Source organism: Tenrec ecaudatus, chromosome 13 (genome assembly GCF_050624435.1).
Source record: "Tenrec ecaudatus isolate mTenEca1 chromosome 13, mTenEca1.hap1, whole genome shotgun sequence".
Lineage (NCBI taxonomy): Eukaryota > Metazoa > Chordata > Mammalia > Afrosoricida > Tenrecidae > Tenrec > Tenrec ecaudatus.
The window spans coordinates 110,485,803-110,512,208 of NC_134542.1; the positions used below are offsets into that span (position 1 = coordinate 110,485,803).

Genomic DNA, 26,406 nt, shown 5'->3' on the forward strand with positions numbered 1-26,406 from the left:
TATAGACAAGTGATCTTTGACATGGGCCCCAAAAGTATCAAGTGGGAGGTGGATGGCCTTTTTAATAAGTGGTGCTGGCAACGAAGGATATCCACTAGCAGAAAAAGTGAAACAAGACCCTTATCTCACCCCATGCACAAGAAGAAAGTCAAGTTGAATTACAGACCTAGAAGTAAAAGCCCAAACTATCAGGATCAATGAAGGAATTGGGACAAACCTAAGAACCTTGGTGCAGGGAATACATAGCCTAACTGAAATAGGGAAGGGCACACACACACACACACACACACACACACACACACACACAACTGAAATTGACAAGTTGGATATACAATGAATAAAACACCTGTGTGCATCGAACAACTTCACTAAGAGAGTAACATGAGAACCCACAGCCTGGGAGAGGAATTTCAGCAATGACACAACAGACAAAGGGCTAATTACTAAAATCTACAGTTCCCTCCTAGCCTGTAAAAAGAAGAAAATATTAAGCCCCCAAAGAAGTGGGCAAAAGACCTGGAAAGAAGTTTCACTAGGAAGGAGACATGAACAGCTAATAAACATATGATCATTAGTCATCAGAGAAATGGAAATTAAAACAACTATGAGATATCACCTAACATCCTTGAGGATAGCTTAAATCAGAAAATCAGAGAGCAACAAATATTGGAAGGGATATGGTAAGACAGGAACTCTCCTCCACTGCTGGAGGAGAGCACGGTGGAAATCAATCTGGTGATATTTAAAGCAAATGGAAATTGAGTTATTTTTACAACACAGCAATCCTTCCACTGGCCATAGACCCCGAACAGGAAAGATATAGACCACAACCAGTTGTCTGTGCTCCAGTGTTCATTGTGGTGCATTTCATAATCCCAAAGAATTGGAAACAACTCAAATTTCTATTGATAAAAGAGTGGATTAGAAAACTCTGGCACATACACATAATGGAGTACTATGCATCCCTAAAAAGCATTGATGATCGCATGAAGCACATAGTCTCATGGGAAAAGTTGGAGGAAATTATGCTAAGTGAAGTTAGCCAATCACAAAGGGACAAGTACAACATGAATCCACTAAAGTAAGTCTAATTAACACAGTAGATATAGAAGAAAAACCACTTAACTCACACTATATGGGTTGAGGTACAGGCAATAGGGGGAAGGGGAAAGACCAAACCCAATGGTGTACATGTCATCTCAACACAAAGAAGGGGAAGTCGGGGAGGGGTAAAAAAGGGAAAATAAGAGATGATGGCATTCGAGAAGCAGGGCACTAATCCACCAGGGGGCGGTATTGTTTTATGTCTCCAAAAAAATGTGAGTGTGCGTGCAGCTATTATGCTGAGTGCAGTTAGTCAAGCGGAGAAGGTCAAGTACAACTTGAGTCCAACTGAGGTAAGTTCAAATAGCAGTACAGTCACAAGGGAAAATGTGGCCAACGTTCCTTGGACTGAGGACCAGATATTTTGGCAAGAGCCAGAGCATTACCAATGATCAACACCAGGCTCAGATAGCACCTGTGCTGAAAGGCATCTTGTCCCCACCCCTTTCCTAGGTCTTTAAGGTCCACAGAGGTGTGGGGGAAGAAAAACATGACGATGGCAACCGGCTATCGGGACAGGGTCTTGTTTGTATTTCTGCAGTACAGGGAGAGCAAGAGAGGACCTCCTTCCAGTGTGCCAATTCATGAGGGCAATGTATCTGACCCAGAGCAGCTCCCAGACATGACTGCAGTGTAGTCTCAGCTTGAGATGTGACATCTTTTCCCTAGATGACAGCCCTTCAGAGCAAGAACCTGAAGATACTGTTCAGGGAGAGTGGCCCGTCTGACCCAGCCACATAGGAGCAACCCAAGGTGGGAGCACAACAAACCAGGGATGTGTGCAAAACCTCAAGTCCCTGAAGAATCCCTATGTGGCCTTGTGATTTGGAGGGCAGCACTTGGAACATCATCTGAACTGGTTGCGTATTACCCACAAAGGGACCACACTTAAAGACTGAGGGTGTTACTGGGTACGGTTGGAATAGAGAGTCAGCCCCCGCAACCACTACTCATGGGTTCAATAGGCACAATTGTATGGTTGAGATATATATATATATATTAAAGTCATCGAGAGCATGAGAGATAGAAGAGTCAAATAATGGAATCAGACACGTTTCATGGTAACAATGCTCACCTCAGCCCGCTTGGTGGTCCATGTGGAGAGGTCAAAGGAGGAGCCGAGAGAGAGAGAGAGAGAGAGAGAGAGAGAGAGAGAGAGAGAGAGAGAGAGAGAGAGAGAGAGAGAGAGAGAGAGAGAGAGAGAGAGAGCAATCTCTATTGCTAACCCAGGCCTATATACCTTTGCGGGCGGGCAATACCACTAATTACAGGTAAAGACATATGTCACAGGAAGGGGTTGTATTATAGGTTATACAGCAATGAGAGGGGGACAAGCTAGGGACTTACACGCAATAGGAAGAAGAGGGATTGGGAGTATACATGTGACAAGACGAGCGGATCGTAGATTCAGGATGGCAGTTTAACTTTGGGTGTCATGGAGCCGGTTTGATCTGTTCTCTGGATCTCCATAGAAACCATTAGCCCACATGGAAGAAGCACACCAACCGGTGCGATCACGAGGTGTCAAAGGGACCAGGTATAAGGCATCATGCAAAAAAAAAAAGAATATATATATATATATATATATATATATATATATATATATATATATATATATATACATATATATACCATTGTGAATGAAGGGGGAAGTGCAGTGTGGAGACCCAAGGCCCAAGTGTCGGCCACTGGAGATCCCCTCATAGAGGGGTTTAGGAGAGGAGATGAGTCAGTCAGGGTGCGATGTAGTACCGATGAGGAACACAGCTTTCCCCCAGATCCTGGATGCTTCCTGCCCCCAACTACCATGATCCGAATTCTACCTTGCAGGGCTGGATAGGGGAGAGGTTGTACACTGGTGCATATGGGAGCTGGAGGCACAGGGAATCCAGGGTGGATGATACCTTCAGGACCAGGGGTGTGAGGGGCGATGCTGGGTGAGTGGAAGGTGAGTGGGTTGGAAAGGGGGAACTGATTACAAGGATCCACATGTGACCTCCTCCTTGGGAGATGGACGGCAGAGAAGGGGGGGAGGGGAGACTCCAGATGGGGCAAGATATGACAAAATAATCTATAAATTACCAAGGGCTCATGAGGGAGGGGGTTGCGGGGAGGGAGGGGAAAAAAAAGGAGGAACTGATGCAAAGGGCTTAAGTGGAGAGCAAATGCTTTGAGAATGATTAGGGCAAAGAATGTATTGATGTGCTTTATACAATTGATGTATGTATATGTATGGATTATGATAAGAGTTGTATGAGCCCCTAATAAAATGTAAAAAAAAAAAAAAAAAGAAAGACACCATTATCAGTAGGGTGTAGGCCCACCTACAGGAACCAAGCTAATGGCCACAAGCCTCAGGCAGAAGTAGTCCATTGTCCCCAGCAGCAGGGCTGAAGAGCAGTCTGTCAGTGATTGCCTGAAGGGAAATAATTTTTATCATTAGCTGCAAGCAGTGTCCCAAGTCTAACACATTTGGGGGGGGAAGACTTGGGAGAAATCTTTCTGTTTACCACAACTGGGCCTGGAGGGGTGGGGTTGGGGTGGGGGTCGGGAGACCACTAGACTGCTCTGTCCCTGATCACTGGAACTGTTAGGTGGCTTAGCCTAGGGAATTGCGAAGTCCATTTTACTCATGCCCAGGAGAGCCAGCTGGATTTTCCCTCTGGTGGGCGGAGATGGGCGTTACATCTGGAGCAGCCCACCTGGGCCAGGTGACTGCAATTCAGCCAATGGGATCGACCTGGGTCGTTCACCACGCCTCCTCCTGGAACCCTTAAGAAGGCAAGAACCAAGAGGGAGAGGGTCTTGCTTGGGTGGTCTGGTCGTCTTCGTGGGTGGAGAGAGATCCTTGGTGACCTGGGGCAGTCTCTGCCAGGCTGCATGGTCAAAGGAATCCTAATGGGTGCCACATAAAACCTTAAACTTCTTTTAACTCTCATTAAATTCAATTGGATCACGAGCCCGGCTTCGGCGTGAAATCTTTCTCGCGTGGAGCCAAGGACCGAGGCTGAAATCTAGTCCCGGAGAGAGAGACCTGCCTGAATGGCGTTGTGGGCTTGTGGGCTGCTCGCTTTTTGGGCATGGTTTCTGAAGGCTAGAGGGAGTGTGGGTTGTTGGGTAGGATTGACCCGGGATGGGCTGCCCTGAAAAAAATGGCGACTGTAAGGATGGTTTCTGGGATGTCTTTTTCTTTCTTTAACAGAGAGGTGTTTACCTGCTCTGTGTCATCATTCTTGCTGGACTTGTGACTACTACTTATAAATACATAAATGTTTTATGTATTTATTTTGGTGTTTGCCTATGCAGGCAATCTGGGATGCTTTGTCATTTTAAGAAAGTTTAAACTTATACTAAAATTTATTAATTTGGTAAGCAGAACCATGGGGAAGGTTGAAAAATAGAAAGCAAAGAACACCTTTGTAAGATTCACTTCATGACTCTCAATTATAATTTGCTGGCTTTTAATTTTGTTTTTGGAAAAGTCTCAAAGAAGGAAGGCAGTATAGAAGAAAGTATGAAAATGTGACAAATTTAAAACTGAAACATCTGCATACCACAGAAAGTGAGAGTAGAAAATTGTCAGATGTTTTTTTAGCTCATGATTTATTATGAGGTGTTTACAAATTAGTCCTCCAATTTTGAATATAAATTAAAGAATAACAAATGCCTGCTTTTTTATTATGTAATTTTTGCCATCTTATAATTTGTATCTCAGGCCTTATTAGCCTCTCTTTCTTATAGAAGCAGATTCCAAGTGGTGGAAAAAACACCTAAAAAATTCAAAATGACTTACAGTAAAAAAAAAAGTATATTCAGTTTTTGGTAGAATGGCTGCTGATAAATACATCAAAGTTAGCTAATCTTTAAGTAAAGTTATTTGCCACATTGTAAGACAGTAATAGATATTACAAACATTTATTTACACACACACTTACCTAAAATTATTTTTGTGTGTATCCAGAAAAAAAGTTACAAAAAAGGGGTTCCTATCGACTGAAAGGAAAATGGAATTTAAAAAATGTGAGGGGAAAAATAACAGCTTTTCCTGCACTTCCTGAATGCACTATTAAAGCCAAATGGCTTGGAAGAAACAAATCACAGGATGATGTATGCTATACAGTTACATCAGCAAATCACAGACTGAAGTGTCAAGCTGGGAAAAATAAAAATAAAAATGGTGTTTAAATGCACCCGTTATAACAAAAATTTAATGAATATAACCATATTCTTGCTGTTAAATCTTTATTTTCTTATTCAGCGACCTAGAAAACACTAAAATGATAGGTGAAAGGCAGAATGCAGTGGGAGGGAAAAGAAAGCCAGGAAAAGGAGGGAATTCTGATCACACTTAAAAGCTCTCACTTGAATTGACTACAATCTCAGAGATATTATTTCATATGCTATACTTTGAAAAAAATAAAATTATAAGCGTAGTCTAACTAGGGAAAAGCAATAAAATAGGCTTCTAGCCATAGAGAGCATATCTTATTATCAGAGAATTGGCCAAATGCATGTGATATTCATGTGATTTTTGTTGGGTTGTTTGGTTCTGGTAAACAGAATGGATTTGTCCACTTGTTTAGATATTGAACAAACATTCTGCAGTTGCAGTATAGAAAAAAATGTTGACCACATTTCTTTCCTTAAAGAATGAGCTTTAATGGTAGACAATGAACAACAGAACCAACAGATCACTTTAAAATGTGATAAACCTTGGTAAGACAATTAACAATGTATAGGTCACAGGCTTACAGGGGGATGGGTTTACACAAATGCAAATGACTCAAGTGTTCCAGAGCACCTCATTGTCCTCATGCAGAACTTGTGCAGGGATCAAGAGGCAGGTCTTTGAAAAGAACAAGAGAACCCTGCAGGGTCCAAAATCAAGAAAGGCGTCCATCTAGGTGGTAGTATCCTCTCACCCACTTATTATATCTGTATGTTCAGAGCAGCTGGATTATATGTAGAAGAAGGTGGCATTAGAATTGGAGGAAGCTTATTAACAATCTGAGATATGCACATAATTAGTCTTGCTTGCTGAAAGCGAGGAAGACTTGAAGCACTTGATGATAATCAAGGATTGCAGTCTTCAGTGTGGATTAAACTCAATGTAAGGAAGTCCAAAATCCTCAAAATTGAACCAAAGGGTAACATTGCGATACATGGAGAAAAAGGCTGTAAATTGTCAAGAATTTTGTCTTGCTTAGGTTCACAATCAATACTCATGGAATCAGCAATCAAGAGACCAAACTACACACTACATTGGCTGGATCTATTGCTCATGACCTGGTAAAAGTCTTGAAAAGCAAGGCTGTGACTTTGTGGACTAAGGTGCACCTGGCCAAAGCCATGCGATTTTCAGTTGCTACATCTGCTTCTGAATATTGGACATTGAATAAGAAAGACCAAAGGAGGACAAATTAGAGTTCTCAAATACTTCATCCATACCAGACCAAAGTAAGCCATGTTATGCTGTTCTATAATTTAGGTCATTTGGCTTGCTTCTGTATGAGTAGACTATATTAAAATATTTCTTAAATGAGTAGTGAATACTTTGTCACTAAATTCTCAGTCATCAAAAATGAGCAACAGGGAAAGGAACTCAGGCTGTATGCATTACATGGCAAAAGTCTTCTGCATGTAAATGGTGAATTATTTTAACAGTGAAGAGAATTCTTCTTGCAAGCTGAGGTAGTGCCAACCTGGCCAATAAACACATGTGGGATTAATTGAAGGTTGGAGAGATGAATGGCTTGGCAAACCTCGCCTTTCTGACTCTTGCTCTTTGATCATCAGACGAGTGTGAAGCTACCTTGCTTGTTCTGTGCCTTAATTTGCAACCTGTAGCCTGTTTCACTTTAATTTGAGGTTCCTTCAAGACCTGCTTCGCCACACCATTGGAATTTACATCTCTTGAGCTGAGAACTGTCAGACCCTGTCATCTGACTGACTGTTGGTGACCTGCCTTGCTGCCTGTGCCCTGATAACCAATTGCTCTACAGAGGACTACCCGGCGGCCCTCAAGACCTGAAGGACTGCCAGTGTCTCACAGGAGTGAGTTGCACTGAGCCATTTATATTGCTCTATAATTTAATTAACTGTTTATTTCTTATGTTATACATCTATTTATCTGTATAAATGTATATAAAATTATTAGTATTCTGGTTTTGTTTCTCTAGAGAACCCGGTCTAACACATTTGGTACCAGGAATGCTTCTAGAGAAATAAAATCACAAATATGGGCTTCTTAAATTGGCTCTCTAGCCTGATTAGTCTTAATAGCACTAATAATGCTACTTCTATGCCCCAAAGCACGGCTAAGTCTGCTACTCTTACTAATCCATGGTGTGAAATAGCAAAGCTAATATCTACAGTAGCACCACCGATAGATGAGGTGCTGGTTAGAGGAGAGCCTCTGAGTGATCGTATCCTTGCTATTTTCCAGAAGTTTTATTAGGATGACAAGTATAGGGAAGCTGGTTGGCTGCTCCTTCTTATACTAGGAAGTGTGACCAAGAAGAGGGATGGTCTCAGAGCCTCAGAAGCATGCCTCAGGTGTAGAATATCAGATTTGAAAACTTCCGTCTGTGCTACAAGAGAGAGCCTTCTCTCCTCTAGTAATAGAGCTGACGTTGCTGAGAACGAGGTCCATTGCTGAGAACAATGATGCTAGTGGCTGAATTACAACGTTAGCTGAATTGCAGATTCAGAGCTGTGTCTGATACAAAAGTGAGAACATTGATCAGAAAAAATTGGGACCCTGAAACATGGGTTGGAAACATATGGGCTGATGACCCAGAAGAGGAGGATATTGAGCCCCTAGAAACAGTGATCCACCCTAGTCAATAGATCCAGCCCTCCAGCTGAAGGTATTAATTCACAATCAAAAAAACAATCTATACCTAAGCAGATTAGCCAAACTGTTCAAGCTGATATGCCCTGTGGGGTTACATTGGTAGCATTGCCAGAGGGAGATGCCTTACAAGATATCGCTAAGAGCACCCAGGAAACACCCTTACCAATCATCATTTCTGCTAGACCTGTCACTAAAATTCAGTCTCAGAAAACTCCTAAAAGTGAGGTTGAGATGATTACCCAAGAAGAAGAGAGCTATATTCACTAAAATCTGCTTGAGTTTTCAAATATGTACAAGCAGACGCCTGAGGAATACCCCTGGGAATGGTTACTCAGGGTGTGGGATACTGGTGCACGAAATGTAACATTAGACCAGTCTGAGTTTCTGCATATGGGACCCCTAAGTACAGACTCTTCTTTCAATGTCTCTGAGAGAGAGGCTAAGAGAGGATCTAATTCTTTATTTGGTTGGTTCGCGGAAGAATGGGCTGCCAGATGGCCTAGATTAGACCAACTCGAAGTACCTGAACTACTTTGGTACACTGTAGAGGAAGGCATCCAAAAGCTTAAGGAAATTAGTATGTTGGAATGGATCTATCAGGATACTCTCATAGACCCAAAAAGGAGGTTCCTGAGGAAGTACCTTTCACCACAACCATAAGAAACATCTCTGAAGACTCCTGTGATTGCTACTTTATGTGCACCAGGATTAACTGTGGGCACTGCCCTAAGCGAACTTTGACATTTGATCACAATGGGGCTGATTGGTCCCAGTGGTGGTAGAGGGCAGGTGTCAGTACTGAATCAACAGAGACAGGGAGGGCGTGGTTATAATAGACAACAAGGTTTCCATGGTAATCAAAGCAACCTGTCTCATGTGGAATTATGGCATTGGCTACTTAGCGATGGTGTCCCTAGGAATGAAATAGATGGGAAATCTACTAAATATTGACGTGATATATATCGGTAGAAGAATGTTAGATAGGTGAACAGCAGAAAAGACATTCACAGTCACGCAATCAATTCCCAGACATGAGCCAGTTTACAGACCCACAACCCCTTGAATGAGGGAAAGGCTGGGTCTCTTTGAAGAAGGACCCTGCTACATAACCGAAAGTCTATACTGTTAGTCTTTCTTCTAGCCTTCTCCAAGAGTGACTGTTCATTGGGGGAAAGGAAATAATCAAATTTTGGGGGGATTACTGGCACTGGCTCAAAACTGACACTAATTCCAGGAGACCCAAAGTGTTTTGAAGGCCCACCAGTCAGAGTGGGGCTCATGGAGGTCAAATTATCCATGGAGTTTTAGCTCGGTGGGCCCCCACACCCATCCTGTGTTTATTTCCAAGTTCCAGAATGCGTCATTGGGCTAGACATACTTAGTAACTGATAGAACCCCCGTACTGGATACCTGAAATGTAGAATAAGGGCTATCATGGTAGGAAAGGCCAAGTGAACTGCCATGGAACTACCATTGCCCAGGAAAATAGTAAGCCAAAAGCAGTAGCACATTCCTGGAGGGATTGCCTAGATCAGTGCAACCAAGAAAGACTGGAAAGATGCAGGGGTGGTGATTGCTACCACATTTCCATTTAACTCACCTATTTGTCTTGTAAAGAAGACAGATGGATCCAGGAGAATGACAGTGTATTGTCGTAAACAGCCAGGTGGTGACTCCAATTGCAGCTGTTGTTCCAGATGTGATTACATTGCTTGACCAAATTAATACTTCTCCTGGTACTTGGTATGCAGCTATTGATCTGGCTAATGCCTTCTTCTCAATACCAGTCTGGAAGGACTACCAGAAGCAGTTTGCCTTCAGCTGGCAGGGGCAACAATACACTTTCACAACTCTCCCCCAGGGGTACATAAACTCTTCTTGCCTTTGCTATAATTTAGTCAGAAGGGATCTTGATCGCCTGTCTATTCCACAAAATGTCACACTGGTGCATTATATTGATGGCATTGTGCTGATTGGACCCACTAAGGAAGATGTATCAAAGACTCTAGATTCATTGTTACAACATCTGTGTACAAGAGGTTAGAAAATTAACCCAATGAAGATTCAGGCACCCTCCACCTCAGTAAAATTTCTAGGGGTCTAGTGGTGTGGTGCATGTTGAGATATTCCTACTAAGGTGAAGAATAAGCTATTGCATTCTCCCTCACCCCCAATGACTAAAAAGGAGGAACAATGCCTAGTGGGCCTCTTTGGATTTTGGAGGCAACATATCCCTTGCTTGGATGTTCTACTATGACCTATTAAGTGATACAAAAAGTCTCCAATTTTGAGTGGGGCCCAGAACAAGAAAAGGCTCTTCAACAGGTTCAGGCAGCCGTGCAAGCTGCTTTGCCACTGAGACCATATGATCCAGCTGACCCGATGGTGCTGGAGCTGTCAGTTGTAGATAAAGATGCAGTACAGAGTCTTTGGCAGACCCCTATTGGTGAATCACAGCGTAGACCGTTGGGATTGTGGAGTAAAATCCTGCAAACAACTACTGCCCATTTGAAAAACAACTGTTGGCCTGTTACTGGGCATTGGTGGAGACTGAACGCCTCATAATGGGCCACCAATTCACCATGAGGCCTGAATTACCCATCATGAATGGGTATTATCTGACCCACCGCATCATAAAGTTGCACGTGCGCAGCAACACTCCATTGTTAAATGGAAGTAATATATATGAGATCGGGCCAAAGCAGGACCTGAAGGGACAAGGAAGCTGCATGAAGAAGTGACCCAAATGCCCATAGTCTGCACTCCTGTCACATTACCTTCTTTCTCCCAGTCTGAACCTAAGGCCTCCTGGGGAGGTCTTTACCATACTTTAACTGAAGACCAAAAAAGTCATGCTTGGTTTATGGATGGCTCTGCACGATATGCAGGTGCCACTCGTAAGCAGCAGCACTACTGTCCATTTCTGGGATCTTCCTAAAGGACAGTGGTGAAGGGAAATCTTCCCAATGGGCAGAACTTCAAACAGTGCACCTGGCCATTTAGTTTGCATATAAGAAAAATGGCCAGATGTGAGACTGTATACTGATTCATGGACTGTAGCTAATGGCTTGGCTGGATGGTCAGGGAATTGGAAGGACCATTATTTGAAAATTGGTGACAAGGAGCTGTGGGGAAGAGGTATATGGATATACCTGTCTGAATGGGCCAAGAAAGTAAAGGTAATTGTATCTCACGTGAACGCTTACCAAAGGATTACCTCTGAAGAGGAGGATTTTAACAATCAAGTGAATAAGATGACACACACTGTGGAGACTGGTCCTCCTCTTTCCTTTGCCACTCCTGTCATTGCCCAATGGGCACATGAACAAAGTGGACATGGTGTTAGGGATGGAGGTTATGCATGGGTGCAGCAACATGGACTTCCACTCAACAAGGCTGACTTGGCCACTGCCACTGCTGAGTGTCCCATCTGCCAGCAACAGAAACCAACATTAAGTCCAAGATATTGGACCATTCCTCGGGGAGATCAGCCAGCAACTTGGTGGCAGGCTGATTACATAGGACTACTTCCATCATGGAAGGGACAGCATTTTGTTCTTACTGGAATAGACACCTACTCTGGGTATGGATTTGCCTTCCCTGCACACGATGCTTCTGCCAAAACTACCATTAATGGACTTACAGAATGCATCATCCACCGGCATGACATCCCACATAGCATTGCTTCAGATCAAGGAACTCACTTCACAGCAAATGCAGTGCGGCAATGGGCCCATGCCCACGCATTCCACTGGTTGTATCATGTTCCTCATCATCCTGAAGCAGCTGGCTTTAGAGAGTGATAGAATGGGCTCCTAAAGACACAATTACTGTGCCAACTGGGTGGCAACAACTTGTGGGGCTGGGGCAATGTTCTCCAGGAAGCTGTATATACTCTAAACCAGCAGCCAATATATGGTGCTGTGTCTCCAATAGCCAGAATTCTTTTGTCCAGGAACTAAGGGGTGGAAGCTGGAGTGGCACCACTCACTATTACTCCTAGTGATCCCCTTGCAGCATTTTTGTTTCCTGTTCCAGCAACCCTGTGTTCCTCAGGCCTGGAGGGCCTGGTCCTGAAGGGAGGAACTCTCCCACCTGGAAACACAGCACAGATTCCACTGAACTGGCAGCTGAGAATGCCCCCTGGCCACTTTGGGCTTCTCATGCCATTGGATCAACAGGTCAGAAAGGGTGTCACTGTACTAAGTGGTGTGATTGATCCTGATTACCAAGGAGAAATTGGACTGGTGTTACACAATTGAGGTAAAGAAGAATATGTCTGGAATCCAGGAGATCCCATAGGCCGACTCTTAGTGTTACCATGCCCTGTGATTAAAGTAAATGGTAAGTCACAGCAACCCAATCCTGACAGGACTTATAATGACCCAGACCCCTCAGTAACAAAGGTCTGAGTCACCCCACCAGGCAAAAAACCACAGCCAGCTGAGGTGCTTGCTAAAGGCAAAGGTAATACATAGTGGGTAGTAGAAGAAGGTCGTTCTACCTATCAGTTAAGACCATGTGATCAATTGCAAAAGTGAGGTTTGTAATTGTCAGTGTATTTTCTTTATATGTGCTTATTGAATATATTTCCTTTGTTCAGGTATGATATATCAGATACAATTGGACTCAATGTATTTTCATTTATATCTATGATAGATGTCTTATGATAAGTATAAATGTGATTTCATTAATGTCCAGAAATTATATATGGCTAAAGAATTGTATACAGGCACCAAGTTGGCAAGGGGTAGATTGAGGTAGTTAGTTTATTGTGCCAACCTGATCAATAAACACATGAGGGATTAATTGAAGGGTGGAGGGATAAATGGCTCGGCGAGCCTTGCCTTTTTTATCTCTTGCTCTTTGATCATTGGACCAGTGTGTGGCTGCCTTGCTTGTTTGCTGCCTGTGGCCGGATAGCCTGAATTGCTCTACAGAGGTCTACCCCTTTGGCCCTCAAAACCTGAAGGACTGCCAGTGTCACACAACTGTCTCACAGGAGTGAGTTGCACTGAGCCATTTGTACTGCTTTATAATTTAACTATCTGTTTATTTCTTATGTTACACATCTATCTATCTATCTGTGTAAATATATATGAAATTATTAGCATTCTGGTTTTATTTTTCTAGAGAACCCTGTCTAACACAGAAGCTGTGTGAGGAAAGGGTGTGCAGAACATGTCTGATCTCTTCTAGCAACACAAGGGAGAAGGAAAATCCAACTCTATGCCAGCTTAATGCTAATTAGCAGAAAGTAGAGGACCAAAACCCTTCCCATTGGGCTGCAATCCGAAAGGTCAGCAATTCAAAACCACCAGTCACACCATGTGGAAAAGATGTAGAGTTATAGTCTCAGAAACTCACAGGGCACCACTATGCTTTCCTATAGGGTCACCATGAGTCAGCATTAACTTGATAGCAGTGAATATCCCTCCTACGGTACCCTACATCTCTGCTGGTTTTAATAATTTCTTGCAATGACTACACAGAATTAAAGAAAATGCCACTCATAGTCATAGGATTTCTTAGGGAAGCTAACAGTTTACACAATGTGCAAAGGACACAATTATTTCATTTGCAATGCCTCTTCTAACCATGCTGGCCAATGTATGCATTGCTTTCTAGTCCTCATCTCTGCCATTTGGTTCTGTGGCTTCTTCTTTTCCGGTGCTCTGCCTCCTGGTCTCTGCAGTGCTGCTCTGCCTGGCCTCACCGTCAGTGTGGCTCTACACTCTGTCTCATGATCTCAGTGCTGTGGCCTCTGCTGCCCCAGCCACTTCACATAAGCACCTCAAGTAGGCTCCACTCCTTTTTTGGTGGTTGTGGAATTTTCTGTACCTGCTTCTAAAAGGGCTCACTTTATAACCAGTGGAATGGCAAAACTGAGCAATATCCCCTATTGGAGATGCTCCTATCTTATTTGTATGTTCTGACCCAATCATTTTGGAGGGAGCTACAAAACTCAATAAACAGGCCATACCAGTCAGTTCACTTCACCACATCATTTGCTTCCCAGAGAAGGGCTACGGGACAAGAGGTGATGATGGCAGGAATCCTAGCAAGGAAGGTCAAGGGCAGAGAAGACACATTTCCTCATCAACGGAAGAGACACGAGATAGTGAACAGGATGGGTGGAGACTGAAGTTATGTTCACAATACCCTACAATGACTGGATTGACTCTTGGGTTTTGGGTCTAGAGACGAGGACACAGTGTGGAGTCCGGGCTCAGGGACACACATACTGGAAAGAGGAGGGACATCACAGAGGACCAACCAATAAGAGAAGACCCACCCAAATGTTAACCAATGGTGGAAGGTCCATCATTAGCCAAACAAAAGGTGCAGCTCTACTTTCTACCAGGCCTTTTAGACTATTTAAGGGCACTTTGGTCTTCTTTCCAAAAAGTCTTCCTCAACAAACTCACCCTATGTTCAACCCATTTCTTTGACTATTGTCTGAATTTTGTCCCTTGCCTGAAATAGTTCTCGAGAGCGGGACAAGATCTGAGGAGTGGAGAAGTTTGAAATATTGAGTCACCTCCCAGTAACATCAACAGGTGGCAAACTTAAGGCAAAAACCTAGATGATACTCTGATGGAGACTGTCTTCAAGTGTCTAGTCCACTGTCAGTTCCCCATCAGTGCACCTGCAGTAGGGCAGCACGTTAATCTATTGCCAGTGCTTGTATGATGGACCCAAATACAATGCCATCCCATGGTAAACGGGACACTGACCATTGTGATCTACAGCGTTTTCATCAACCAATTTTCAGAAATAGTTAACAGACTTTTGTTTTAATCCATCTGAGAAAATCACTGAACATTTCTCAGCATCCTAACAGCATGCCAAACTCCTCACCACAAGGTATGTTGACTAAGAAAGGAACTCGTGTCTTTCACAGGGAGGGCAAGAAGTGCACCACGGAACCATCATCGCGGCATGTGCAGAGGTGTCTGCATTGGTTTGTGTATGCAAAACTAATGCCTCCTTGGGAAGGACTCTAGCGTGGGATAGGGCCTGTTTAGAGAATAATTGATCATGATGAATATTTTGGGGAGTATAGTTTGGGGTAGTGACTTGAGAATAATATGATTAGAGAAGAAAGGCTCAAGGATATGGGTTAGAAAGCATTTTCTTTCTTTTTAATAATAGGGGGATCTTCAAAAGCATTAAAATGATGAGCTATAATAGGCTGTAATCATCAATGATTTTAAAATTTTACTTGATCTATGGAAGCTTCCTTTGACACATTAAAAAAAATTTATTTATAATAAGTGGCCTAGTGGATCATGGCTTTCATTTTCTCCTGGGCCAATTGTATATGTTTGATTAATCCCAATGAGTCCAACATTATTCTACAGAATGAAACTATTAAGCATTATATATTTTATTGAAAATAAACTAGTTTTTCTCTTATTTTTAAAGGCTATACATAGCTCCCCAGCCCATAAAGAAAAGTTATTAAACTACTAACCACCCCCAAATGGTTGTGTCTATTAGCTTATATAAACTTATTACTGACCAAGGCTTATTGCTTTATTCAGAAGAAAACACATTTAGAAAAAAAAAGCAGGGGAGAAGAAAGAGCAGATCTTTTGTGTACAGAATAGTCTTATCAATTAAAAGCTAATAGGGAACATTATTCTAAAAATGTGATTGAGCTGTCTGATGATAATCAGAAAATCCACAGAATGAATTTTGCATTTCTATTTCCTAACATGAATAAATAAATACATTAGCAAGCAAATGTTAATGGCCACTCACAATAAGTAGAATTTACAGATAAAATCTGCATTAAAAAATCATTAGCATTGGGGATTCAAAACACAGAACTATGGAAATCAGTTTCAATAGCTTAATTCTTTCATTCTATCTTTTCAAAGTTAGACACTCACCTCAAGGTATAAATGAATTTAAAAGGCAATTTTGTGCCTTAGTGGCTTATGGGATAACACATTAAAAAAATAATTATATTAGGAAATAAGGGAGCGAGAGACTTCAACCACAGTACTGGCTTGTGGCTCATGCACAAATTCTGAGCCGATTCTATGCCCTAATCCCAGCCATGGGTGCCTCTTATGCCAGATTTCATATGAAACCTATCATAAAGCGCACCACGTCAATATTAGTTCAAGTGTACCTTTGATTTGTCATGATATGGAATAGTGTTTCTAATCCTCTCTCTGTCTCTGTATATCTGTATCTTTTTCGTTCAAATTGTTTCTCTATTTGAGCATGTGTCTATATATTCTCTAATTCTCTTGAGTAATTTCCAACTCCATTCATCAGAGCATGGTTGCTGATCCTTACATGTATGTATCATTTTTAAAAATCATTTTATTGGGGGTTTGTACAATTCTTATCACAATTCATACATCCATCCATTGTGTCAAGCACATTTGTACATTTGTTGCTCTCATCATTCTCAAAACAGTTGTTTTCCACTTGTGCCCTTGGCATCAGCTCCTCATTTTCTCCCTGTCCTCCCTGTTCCCCCCTCCCTCTTAAACCTTTGATAATTTATAAATTAATATTATTTTGTCATCTCTTACACTGTCTGACATCTCCCTTCACCCACTTTTCTGTTGTCCATCCCCCAGGAAGAGGTTATATGTAGATCCTTGTAATTGGTTCCCCCTTTCTGCCCCATCTCCCCTCCACCCTCCTGGTATCACCACTCTTACCACTGGTCTAAAAGGGATCATCTGTCCTGGATCCCTGTTTCCAGTTCCTATCTGTCCCAGTGTACGTCCTGTGGTCTAGCCAGAATTGTAAGGTAGAATTGGGATCATGATAGTGGGGGAAGAAGCATTTAAGAACTAGAGGAAAGTTGCATGTTTCATCGTTGCTACACTGCATCCTGAATGGCTTGTCTCCTCCCCGCGACCCTTCGGTAAAGGGGCATCCAGTTGCCTACAGATGGGCTTTACGTCTCTACTCTGTACTCACCCTCATTTACAATGATAAGATTTCTTTGTTCATTGAAGTCTGATACCGGGTTCCTTCTACAGCTCATGGTCACACAGGCTGGTGTGCTTCTTCCATGTAGGCTTTGTTGCTTCTGAGCTAGATGGCTGCTTGTTTACCTGCAAGCCTTTAAGACCCCGATGCTATACCTTTTGATAGTCGGGCAAAATCTGCTTTCTTCACCACATTTGCATATGCACACTTTTGTCCTCAGTGATTGTGTCTGGAAGGTGTGCATCAGGCAACATGCATGTATCATTTTTTGTTGCCTGAATATTGCAGATATTCTGTCCAAATTTAATGAAATCCTTGCCATTCTTTTATGATTCAGATCTGGTTGACACCAAGTGTTGCCGATTTCCCACAGTGTGGATTGGAAGGCAAAGATCTGTATCCAGTGCCAGGGCTGCTAAAGGTATGTGGAATCAGAAAGGCACAAAGTGTGTAGAGCCATTAGACCCCCAAATGGAGTCACATCTCTTAGTAGGATGCATTTTGTCGATGCCATCTGTAGGTCAAATTTGTCATTTTGCTGAACTTTTTATGTGTGTGTATCTTGCTGAGAGAATCTGTCTTCCTAATGAGATATTTTCTCTCATTCTCATCTTTGGCACCCTAAGTGCAGGAATAGAGCCGATTAGATGTCATCCTGTGTGACTGCTTCTGAAAGAATTCATCACAAGAGCATGACACAAACTAGAACAGACTCCTAGTATTGGAATCAATGGCATCCTGCAGGGCACCTTACTGAGGTCCAGAGTCTGAACCCTACAGCATTGAGAAGATGATGTGGGGGCCACATCTGACCTCCCCCAGCTTCTGTAGAAAGAAGGAGAAGCTGCAGCAGCCCAAGGCTGATGGTCACACGCAGAGCTTGACACGCCTCCACCGTGCATCCTTCGTTTACCCTATTCTGACACCAACAGTTCTTCCCATGGCGCTTTGCTTCTCTGCTGGGTTGGATAACATATTGCAGTGATCACAGAGCATTCACCGAGGATTCTCATGATATGGCTGTTTAGTAGGGAAGTTAATGGACTGCCACAAAGTAGGATCAGCAAACACTAAGGACACAGTCTTTGGTCCATGTCAACATTTCTTGTCAATCAGCAGTCAAGTCTACCTTTGGTCTTCAGTCTCTCAGTCACTTGGTGCCTTGGTTTTTGCCTCTGTGGGGAAGGAAGCCTGTCTGCCACTCTGCCTCACTGTTCATGGTCTCGGTGGCGTGGCTCCTCTGCTTGATCTCAGCCTGGCTCCTCTGCTGTCTCCCAACTTCTGGCAGGGATCTCCTCCTATGCGCTCCACTGATGGCTGTCCTCTCCCAAAGATATGTTCCTGCTTATGGGATGCCTCCTGCACATGCAGGGGAATATCAAATCTGATCATTCCCAGTGTAGAGTTCTTGACACCTTATTTCTATGCTCCCCCGAATCATTTGGTACTGTTATTAAGTAATAGATAGAGGAGTCATAAGTAATTAATTTCATTTCATCATAAACATCCTAACCAAACTACATATTGCATGCTTTGGTTGTATACTTTTATGCTTCAGCTTCATTTCCAATCAATTAATTTACAAAGATTGGTTTTCAACCCTTGTCCCACTCCCTCTCAATTTTGTGAGCTTTCTAAAACATCCAATTAATCAATTTTCTGTCTGTATTAATTTGAAATAGATTATTTCCTTATAAAACTGTGGCTTGACCAGTAGGTTATAAAATTAAATGAAAGTTCTTATAATCCTGAAGTGTTTTTTTTATCAAATAAGGTTATGGCACTGGGCATTTTGCAAGAGTTAAAGGCAACAGAGGAAAATACTGTTATATACACAATCCTACAACAGTGGGGATCTATGAGTAGATGTGTGCATAGACATGCTGGCTGAACTGATGTGGGAGAGAGAAAGGGAATATATCCATGCAGATTTATGTATAGGTTTGAAAGAAGCTATTTGCATATATCGAAATATACCAGTGAATGGTACAAAGACATAATTGATAGAACCAAACATCTTGAGGGAATGAGGTAGTGGCCTGGGGGTTCAGAAGCATAGTCACAGCGCCCAGCAAGCTCATTTGATATTATCTAGTTCACAAAGACAATTCTCTACATCCTACCCTGGTGAGTATCACTGGTGTCTTACAAGGCAGTGAGCGGCTACCTAAGCCGTCTTACAAGGCAGTGAGCGGCTACCTAAGCCGTCTTACAAGGCAGTGAGCGGCTACCTAAGCCGTCTTACAAGGCAGTGAGCGGCTACCTAAGCCGTACTACTGGTCTCTTCCTGTCTGGAAGAAAGAAGCATGAAGAAAATGGAAAGATACACGGAAATAATTAGTCCAATGGACTAATGGCCCACGATAACATTGTCTCCCAAACCAGGAGACCAGAACAACCGGATGCTGCCAGGATGCCATTACTAATCGCTCGGAAAAGAAACACATTAGGAAGGTCCTATACACTGTATGTAGGGGGTGTGGGGGACGGGATGTGGGCTAGAATTCAAAATCATAAAAGAGACTAGGCTTACTGGTTGAGTAGAGAATGAAGGAACCTCCAAAACGTTGGCCCTTAGTCACCCTTTAGTTCTGGAACCAACTCACTCCCAGGCTGGAATAACCAGCCACTTTCCATCAAAGGAGCCACATTTACCCAAGAGCGGAGTTCAGAGGGTCAGAACAGAAACAGAAAACACCGAGAGGAAGTGGTGGTACATCTAGGAGATGACAATGTTTACTTGAAACAAAGTGTGAAGGAATGGTTGAATGTAAAACTGAAGAACTCTTCTGAAAACCTTCACTCAATTCAAAATAAAAATTGTATCAATTTTTTTAATCATGAAAAAGAAGAACTTGCTATCTTCTGTATCAGAAAAGAAATGAGGAATGGATGGGTAAACATGAGAAGACATGATACTAAAAGATCCAAGTACATATGTAGATGTTCCGAATATGAAAAATTGTTAATATAGCATTTTTCTCTCCTTGTGATAGATATTGACACAACTTAAAATTCCAAAACCCAAATCCAAGCCCAGTGCCATCAAACTGAGCCTAACTCATAGCGACCTTATATACTAGAATATGTTGTTGAGTTACTGGGTTAAAATGAGTTGATAATTTTATAACCATTTTTGGGAAAACATATTTCTATGTATTGATTTTGCCTAAAGTGAAGAAAACCGCTATTGAGGCTTTCTAAATGAGAATGGGACAGCGGAATGGAGTAATGTCCCCACTCCTCAGAGTTTGGGGGGAGAGGAGTAATGTCCCCACTCCTCAGAGTTTGGGGGGAGAGGAGTAATGTCCCCACTCCTCAGAGTTTGGGGGAGAGGAGTAATGTCCCCACTCCTCAGAGTTTGGGGGGAGAGGAGTAATGTCCCCACTCCTCAGAGTTTGGGGGGAGAGGGTCAATTTCTCCACTGTTCTCTAGAATTAAGTACTGAACAAAGTACTTTCTGAAATCTTTGTGCATAAAAAGTAGCTTTTGTTCATATTCTGTAGTCACTTGAGTTTTAGCACAGTTTGTTTTTACCTTTCTTGTAGCAGGTAGTTCAAATGCCTTATGAATATGTTATTTGGCTGATATTGAAATGCTAAATATAGACAGAGACTCAAGAAATATTTCAGAAGTCAAGTGTTGGCACTTCTACGTGACATTTGAAAACCTTTCAGTGACTGTGAGCCGAAATTACATGTCACAATAGTAGAAAAGGTGATTTTTTTTACATTTCTATAGACTTCAATGGAATCCTTTTGATCTCTCCCCACTCACTTCCGACCATGAACCTCACTTGGAATTTAATTTAATCTTCCTTCTGTACCTGTCTCCTCTGCCTGCCTATGACCGTGGCGAGGTAACTTATACTGAAGGATGAGATATCAGAAGCACACGGAATTACTGGAGTTTGGTCCCCTCTGATGGGTTTGTGAGGAACCATAGGGGTCCTTATGTGTCTGCAATGAGATAACACATCAAGGTGCTTCACAACCTGAGTAGTCTCACTTCTATTTAGCAAATATTTATTGAACACCTGCACATGTCAGGAATGAATCCACTTGTTGTGGGGACGACCATGAACAAAATCCTGTTTTGTCCTCTATCTTCTCCATGAACCACCGTTCTTCTTGCACTGTGGTGGTTTGCAAGTTGCTGTGATGCAGGAAGCTGGGCTAGCAGTATGTTTAGTAACCACAGGGTCACTTATGGCTGGCAGGTTTCAGTAAAGATTCCAGACTAACACAGACTTGGTAATCTCCTCCAAAGCTGGTGTAGGGAATCTCTGTGGAGAAAATATAAAATATATCTTTTGTTATCCTGGTGGAAAATGAGCCCCTTAGGTTGTAATGTACTCCTACTCCACAGTGGCCACATCTTCCGGAGCCTCCTTCTGAAGATGTGACAGGACCAGGCACGGCTTTGTTCTGTTTTGCATGGCTTTTCCTGGGTCAGGAGCCCTGATAGCATGTCAGGTAAGAGAGGGACTGCTAACGGCAAGGCCAGCCATTGAACCCCACCAGCCACTGGAAAGGCAAAAGACTGGGTGAGCCCAGAAAGATAGACAGCCTCAGAAACTCTGGGGAGCTTTCCATTCTGTCCCTTACGGCCACTTCTGAGTTGGAATCAACTGGGTGAGAGTGTTGTTTGGTGTGTTACCATGAGTCAGAGTTTACTTGATGGTAACTAACAAAAATCTGAGAACCACTAAGAAAATGAAAGTAGTGTGCTATTTTAAAGAGAACAATCAGGGAAGGTTTCGGTAGGGAAATTTGATTTGGAAAGAGATACGAATCCAGTAAGGCTCTGATTAATGTGAGTGTAAGGGAGGAGGGTGCCCAGATGTAATGGCCAGAACTGCAAAGGCAGGACAGGAAGTGTATGGGTCTATTTATGGAGGACGAGGTGACCCATGTGGCCAAATTGGAGTAAGGAAGAGAATTAGGAGCTGAGAGGGAAGTAGTACATGTAGATATCATGGGCCATATGTAGGATCTCATTGTATTTATTTGTTTTCATTGTATTTTTAAGACTGACAAATAATATGTCAAAAAATTGAAAAATAATTTTACGATTATAAGGTTAACAATTTAGGGATACATTAAAATGAAAATATGAATATTAAGATTAAATACTGAAATTAAACTTTTTTCTTGACTTACATATACATAGATACACATATAAATAAAACAAATACTTTTCTTAATGAATATACTTATGTTACCCATTGTGTATATTTAAACCAGAAAAAAAACTAGCATCCTGACCGGCAGTGTGTGAAAATGAATAAACACAAAGAAAGCTACTGGATTGAGGCACATTTTCTTAGGGTCACAACCAATACTGTTTTTGAATATGAAATACATTTGAAATGGCCTTTGGAGATTGCCTCCTTAATCCAATGAAAGCATAGAATAAACATTTGTGCTTGCACTTTTAGCAGCATTAACGTTAGGATATTGAAAGAAGCTGGGGAAAAGGAGGCATTTTATGTAAAACTAAATGTATTCCACTTTTTAGATGGTAGACGTTTTGCCCGTTCCTTTTTCAGCATGACTTTTATTTTACCTCCAAATAATCTGGTATAGAAACTCTGTAAAATACAGGTAGGTATCAGGGTCTGACAGATGCATAAAGTAAATGTGGATTTGCTCCCAAAATATATGCTATTCTTCTCCCACCACCCCCAAATTGCATCAACTAAAATACATCAGACTTTGAAGTTACCGAAAAACTGCCTGAAGTTGTGTAAAATCTGTTCCCTTGGCCTTGCCTAGTCTAATGCAAGGAGATGTCAAATTTGGAGTTTAAAGAGAAATGGTTCCCCTAATTAAATGTCTCACAGAAAAATGACTTCCCTTGTCAAGGAGATGAGGCTGTGCCTTGCATGGAGGGATGTGCTTAATGCCAAACTTACATAAGAAAAAATGACTTTAAGTTCTAACCAGCAGAACTCAAAAGGCATATATTCTGCCAAAAAGAAGATGTTCTCCCAAATGTTATAAAACTCGACAGTGAAGATCCAAACAGCCCTGTCCTCGCCTTTTTAGCATTTGTCAATTTCATTCCCTTTCCCTTCTTTGCCCTCTTCCTCCACACCTGCCAAGAGTCTCCTTAGTGTGCTTCCACTGAGTCTGCAAATCGCTTCAGGGGGAGCTTGCGCAGGTAATGCAAACACAGTACAACGTAAGTTATCACATCACTTGGTGCTATGTGTGAGCATGTAGTTGAGAGTAGTAGGAAAACAAACAAACAAACAACAAGTTTAAGTGGACACAAGCTTTCCAGGAGGGAAATCTGGGTTTCAGTGAAATTCTTCAAGGAAGTAGAACTTCCATGAGCGAGTTTCAAAAAGTTCATGGAAAATTTTTATGATCTTTTAATTCCATTTTCTATGAACTTTTTGAAGTCTCTCCAGTCAGTCAAGATGGTCTCTGGCATTAAAAAAAATCTAGCATATTTTCTAATGTGAAAAACAGTGCCGGCATTTCTAAAGTCAGTAACAAGTGAACTGATCAGGAAGAGTCACTTCAGAGCATGGCCTTTTGATGGGAAGGTTTAATCTTCAGTCTGGAAATATATTGTTGGGAACTGTGAGGAGATTCAGTGTTCACTACAAACATTCTTTTAAATGTGCATCGAATTCCCTTATCTTTTCGATACGCACTCCTGAGTTTATGAATTTCCTTCTAGGTCTCACTTCAGGCGGGCTAATGTATAAATACCTATAGGTGGTCTCACAGTATCGAGCGTGTGTGTAAATGTTGGTGTTTTGAGACGTCTCAGCACTTCAGACCTGAATACTGCTCAGAGTCCCTGTTATTCCATTGAGAGTATTGCTTAACATAGAAAGGTCACAAGTAAAAATATTTTCCATCCTAATGTTCAGCTGATTCTGCATTGAATATTTTTCCATTAAACTTATCACTGGAATGACATATGTGTTGATAGGACTGATACTTTAAATATCCACCCAGCAAAAAATGAATCTTTTTTGCACCTGTTCAAGTCATAAGTATGCTGCATGAAAATGGAAAAATACCACTTTAAATTTCAGCCTTCGTTTACTGTGGCATGGTCTGAAGAGTTTTCTGCACATAAAAGAAATCCTGTAATTACTATAATCATTAGATGCTTTATAACCATTAGCTACGATATGAATATAAACATGCTGATGAACAGCACAGTCACCATTAACTCCATGGCCAATGGTGAGCTTCTCATAGTTAATGACATTTAAAAATGATATTTATGAATTCCCTCGTAGTCACTGGTTTTTTCTTGGTCTCTTAAAATGTCTTGTAAATTCTGTCACTAGAGGACACGGGCAGCATGAGGGAATACGATCCGAGCAGCGTGCACGTGCATCCGTTAAACCAGGGCAGGTATGCCCAGGGAGAGGTTGTGAATGGTTTTTGCATATATTGCCTTGGATTATGTTGTTCTTTGGTTCACCAGAATACAAAGGGTGAAAAGATCAACCTGCTATGACAAGAGTTGAATTTTTAATATTCTTCATAAGAAACCCGAGCTGTTTAGAAAAACAATCTTTTCCAACAGGTGCAAACCAAGTGTAACCTTCTACTACTAAAGCAATCACAGGTTCACATTACTGGGGTCTGATCTTAAAGAACAATAATTATTGAGTATTACCTAGGTCACAGAGCATCATAGAATGAGTATTATCTAGGTGACATAAAATATAACACACAAACACACACACACACACACCCCAAAAAACTCACTGCCATCAAGTCCATAGTGACTCCCAGCACTGCGCTCTTGGTTCTGAGACTGTAACTGGTTACAGGAGTAGAAAGCCCAGCCTTTCTCCTATGGAACTGCTGGTAGTTTCAAACTGACCTTGCGGATCGCAGGCCGATGCATAAACTCTACACCACCAGGCCTCCTAGGCTGGCAAAACCTCTCCTACCCAGTAGGATGGCACTTCAGACTCAGCCTTTCGGATGAAAGCTCTGAAGAGGTGAATACACAAGTCCCCAGCAGTGAAAACATCACGGTGCGTCAGAATTGCCTTCACTGGGATTCAGGACAACAGCCCTCGCGGCAGGGGCTCTGTTAAGGAATTTACACAAATCCTCATTCCAGTCAGCTGTGTGTAGAAGTGACCTTGTCGTGTAGAGAAATGAGATGAACGGCCAGACGCAGCAGAGGCGGGACTCAGACCCAAGCGCCCTGAGTTATAAAATCAGCACTTCCCTTGATAACCGGCATATTGGTTAATATTTGTGATAGGCAATATCACTCATAAGAATGTCTGTGCTAGGTTATATTTTTCTACAGTCGAGGAGAACTATGTGGGACAGGTGTGTCTTCTCACACGGCCTCTACATGTTCCACAAAAACCCAAGCAATTGACGCGTCGCATCACTTTCACGCCACGTAACACCAGAAAAAAAGGGACTCTGAGCATTTGGCGGATTAATAATTAAAGTCACAATAAACTAGACCTGTGTTATATTTTATTTGATTTGCTAGTATTATTAAACCCTAAAAGTTTGTCAGACAAACATCTTTGCACATTATCATATTATATTCATTAAGTACATATTTTCTGTTTAGGTAACATATTTAAAACTATGTATATTCCATTTTTTAAAAAAACACAATTATACTTCAGTGTGATCCAAGATACTCTTTCTAGGCAGTGCTTGCCACGGAAGGGCCACGACTTTCTATTGCAGGACTTTCCAGCCAACATTGCGATAAATACTTTTGGAGTGAGTCTGAGGGCAGCAAAGTCTCTTCCCTGGGTGGGAAACTGAGAAAGGCCTCCTTCAGTTCAAGGGTGAAGATTGTGAACCCCCAAGGGGAAAAGCCGGAGGAATTGGAGTCTGGCACATTTCAGGCTCTTCTTGAACTGGAGATGAGCTCGGACCTGAAGGCTCAGCTAAGGAAGTTGAATATGCTGGGAGCCAAGGAAGTCGAAGTTCGTGGTGGTCAGAAAGCAAAGGTATCGCCATCTTTGTTCCTGTTCCTCAATATAAATCTTTCCAAAAATTCAAGTCCGGTTAGTAGGAGAACTGGAGAAGAAAATTCAATGGAAAGCACGTTGACTTTATAATCCATCGACTAGTGCCTAAAACCATCTCTGAACAGCCGTATAAAGCACATGTAAAAGCGCCCAGGGGTCACACTCCGGCAGCAGTGCACGACGCAGTCCTTGAAGACTTGGTCTTCCCAAGTGAAATTATGGGCAAGAGAATCCGCACAGAGCTGGATGGCAGCAGGCTTTCATCGGCTGCTGTGGCCGAAGCACAGCAGAACAACACAGAAGGCACGTTTGACACCTTCTCTGGACTTTTTAAGAAGCTCACAGGCAAGGATGCTAATTTTGAATGACCAGAGTTTCGATTTTAAACAAAAATGACTGAATAAAATATTATTCACAATAATAATAATAATAATAAAACCCCAAGACAACAGAATTCATGAAATCATCTGTTTCCACTATTGTAAAC

General features: G+C 42.1%; 1 pseudogene; it reads left to right on the forward strand.

Annotated features, from left to right (window-relative positions):
- The first annotated feature begins 1,253 nt into the window (after positions 1-1,253).
- On the forward strand, positions 1,254-26,305 carry LOC142424064 (small ribosomal subunit protein eS7-like; annotated as a pseudogene).
- The last annotated feature ends 101 nt before the right edge of the window (positions 26,306-26,406 follow it).